This window comes from Arachis duranensis, chromosome 9, assembly GCF_000817695.3.
Source record: "Arachis duranensis cultivar V14167 chromosome 9, aradu.V14167.gnm2.J7QH, whole genome shotgun sequence".
NCBI lineage: Eukaryota > Viridiplantae > Streptophyta > Magnoliopsida > Fabales > Fabaceae > Arachis > Arachis duranensis.
In genome coordinates, this window is record NC_029780.3 from 67,586,492 (window position 1) to 67,590,278 (window position 3,787).

Below are 3,787 nucleotides of genomic sequence, written 5' to 3' on the forward strand. Positions count from 1 at the left end.
CGTAAGAGGGAGATGGTCAGTGGTAGAAGTTGTCAAGCAAGGTTCAACATGGTTGTGTGCTCAAAGGTTAAACGTAAAGGTTGGTGTAAAGCTCAATTGAATGGGTCTAGGAAGTTGTTTGGCCGCTTTAGTGAGAATTCAGATTGCCTGCCACCCGGTTGGAACACTAATGATCAACAAGAAGATGGGTGCAAAAGCAAGGTTTAGGACCCCGGAATTCAATCTAGAAATCAATACTCTTGGGGCCTTGTCACTTGCTTTAGCTTGCTTGAAGGCTTTCTACGCCTAGTTTAGGATCCCGGAGGCTATTGGAAGTACAAACATTGGTGGGATTCCTAGATCAGTACAAGCATAAGCCACTATAACAGGGAGCTCACCAAATGTCCAACTTAAGGACTTTAACTAAAAGTGCTAGGTGGGAGACAACCCACCATGGTATGGTCGTTCCTTTTCCACTTTAGTATGTTTTTGAATTTTGATTGAACCTGGAATTTTGCATAACATTCATTGCATTCTGCATACTGCATCAAAAAACAATTTTCACGCGACGCGACAGCGTCGCCGACACGTCCGCGTCACAGGTGCGTTGGGAAGAAAATAAATTGAACAGAGAGTCACGCGAGAGTGTCGCTGGAGGCGTGCCTTTGGCACAAATTAGTCCACGCGACCGCGTTGTTGACGCGTCCGCGTCATGTGGGATAAACGCCTCCCACGCGTCTGCGTCACCCACGCGTCTGCGTCACCCACGCAAACGCTTGCCTCAAAATCAATGTAAAAAGGGTGTATGACCGAAAGTTGAGCAAAAATTAGGCTGGACTCGTGCTAGAAGCACAAGCCCTGCCATGCGTACACATGCCCCACGCGTCCGCGCCGTTTTCAAATTTATGCCATCCACGCGATCGCGTCAACCACGCGGCCGCGTCACCCAAAGATTTGGCAATATGAGTTTCTAACAGAGAGTTGCACGACCGCAAGTCTGCCCTTGCGCTAATGGCACAAATCGATCCACGCGACCGCGTGGATGACGCGTCCGCGTCATTTCATAGAAGCATTATCCGTGCGAATGTGTCACTCACGCGTCCGCGTCACCTGCGTCGCAGCTTGTCCAAATCAGCCAAATGTCTTATCTTTTTCTTCCCCAAATCTAAATCTTTTTCTTTCCCCTTTCTTAATTCTTTCTTCTTCCTTCCTTACTTTCTTCTATTATCTCTATTCTTCATCTTATTCATTCTTTTTCTTCTTCTTTCTTTACTCTCTTCTTTCTCTTCTTCTCCCTTTCTTTTCTATATTTGCTGTTTTACATTGGTGTTACAATCTTTTTACTCATCTGTTGCATATCTCCTGCATTATTTTAGGTGCTACTTAACTTGTTTGCTATTTAGTTGACATGCCATGTGCTTCTATTGTTTTCTCACTTGCATGTTGTTGTTACCATGTAATTGAGACCCTCATTATTTGGCATTAACCCACCCAGACTTTATTTATATTCTTATCTTTATTTTTGGGTTACTTTTTCTTCTTTTTCCTCTTCTTTCAGGCTGGCTACCAAGAGGAAAAAAGACGAGTTTCTAACTGGAACAGCGAACAAGTTTACCGCACAATCTTTAGAGAAAAGCATCAGTTGGACCAACCCGTCCACCTACACATTTCAGCATGCACCGAGGACGGTGCAATCTTTAAGTGTGGGGAGGTCGATACCGATCTCTACGGGTTAGTTATTCTCTTCTCAATACCAATATTCTATTTTCTTTGTTTATTCATTGTTGCATTGCATAATAGATTGCATGTGTAGTTAATTGTTTGCATTTAGTTACTACTTGGTTGAAGTAATATTTTCTTTTTCAAAATTTTTTTTATAGTATTTCACTAATTTAAATTGAAAATTTTGTGTTAAACTTGTTTGAAAGTTGTATTTGGAACATGGTTTTTGAGTCAAAGAACACACAACCTGTGAGATTTGAGCTTAAGTACATGGTTACATTATTTAACCATAAATTTTATTCTTGTGTGTTTTCTTCTCTATGATTGCAATCTTTGTTTTGTTCCATTCTATATGTCCATTATTTAGTATATTTACATGCTTGCATATGATTGAGGCCATATTTGATTATTAACTCACTTATCCCAAATAAAGCCTACCCTTTTATGTCACCCTTGTTAGCCACTTTGAGCTTTTTAATCCCCTTCTGTTCTATAACCACATTACTAGCCTTAAGCAGAAAAACAAATTAAAAATCCCAAGTTGAATCCTTGGTTAGCTTAAGATAGATATTGTGTATAATTTAAGTGTGGGAAATTTTATGGGAACATGGGATGATAGAAAAAAAAGTAGGGAATTAAATTGAATAAGTTATTTGAAAATTTGGAAAGCATGCTTATGTGAAATAAAAATAATTAAATTACCATGTGCATTGATAAAAAAATAAATAAAAAAATAATAATAAAAAAATAAAATAAAAAAATTATTAAGTAATTAAATAAGGGGATACAAAAAATATATATTACCCCAAATGCAAAATAAGAAGAATCAATGCACATGGGACAAAATTCAAAAATAAGTTTGATACATGAGCATGTAATACAAAAGTGGGAAAAATTTGGATAGCTAGGTAAAGCAATTTAAATTATATAAAGTATGTATATGTTAGGTGAGATCTTGGACTAATCAAGGATTCAATTTATAGCTCACTTGGCCATACATATATCCTCACATTTACCTTAGCCCCATTACAACCTCGAAAAGACCTCATGATGTTTGCATTGGTATGCTAAATATTTGTTGATTGGTTAGATGAAGAACAAGGTTGAGAAAGCATGACTAGGGAAGATGTGAGTGAATTAACCCTAGACACTTGAGAGAGTTAGAGTGATATATACTACCAGTAAGGGTTCAGTGCTTGATTCTATGTTCCTTGCTCTCATGAGCTATCTTCTTACAAGTTTACTTGTCTTTTATTGTGTGATTTGAATTAGTGGAATTTGAATTATTTTTATCTTGGAGAACTTATTTGCTTCTTAGTTGCATCCGCATAGATAGGTTGCATTGCATACTATCTATCATTCCTCTTCACTCCTTTATAGCTTCTCTTGAGCTTAGCATGAGGACATGCTAATATTTAAGTGTGGGGAGGTTGATAAACCACTATTTTATGGTTTATCTTGTGCTCAATTGAGTGGTTTTTATCAACTCTTTACCCACTTATTCATATGATTTGCATGTTTTACATTTTCCTTCCTGATTCTGTGCTATGATTGAAAACATGCTACTTTGGTCTTAATTTTGCTATGTTTAATCCTCTCTTATTACCATTCGATGCCTTGATATGTGTGTTAAGTGATTTCAGGGATTATAGGGTAAGAATGGCTTAGAGGATGGAAAGGAAGCATGCAAAAGTGGAAGGAATACAAGAAGTTGAAGAAATTGCAAGCTGTCCAGCCTGACCTCTTCGCATTCAAACGGTCATAACTTGAGCTACAAATATCCAAATGACGCGTTTCCAGTTGCGTTGGAAAGCTAACGTCTAGGGCTTCGATTTAATATATAATTTGCCATAGTAGCCTTACAGATAGGCAATGCAAACGCGTGCTCCACGTGGACGCGTTGCATCTGCGAAAATCAGCATGGCAGATTTCATAACCAACGAATTCTGCGCTATTTCTGGCCCAGTTTCAAGTCCAGAAAATACAAATTAAAGGCTGCAAAGTAGAGGAATGAAGGGGACAATTGAGATCAGACTCATAATTCACTTTTCATAATTTAGATGTAGTTTTTAGAGAGAGAGGCTCT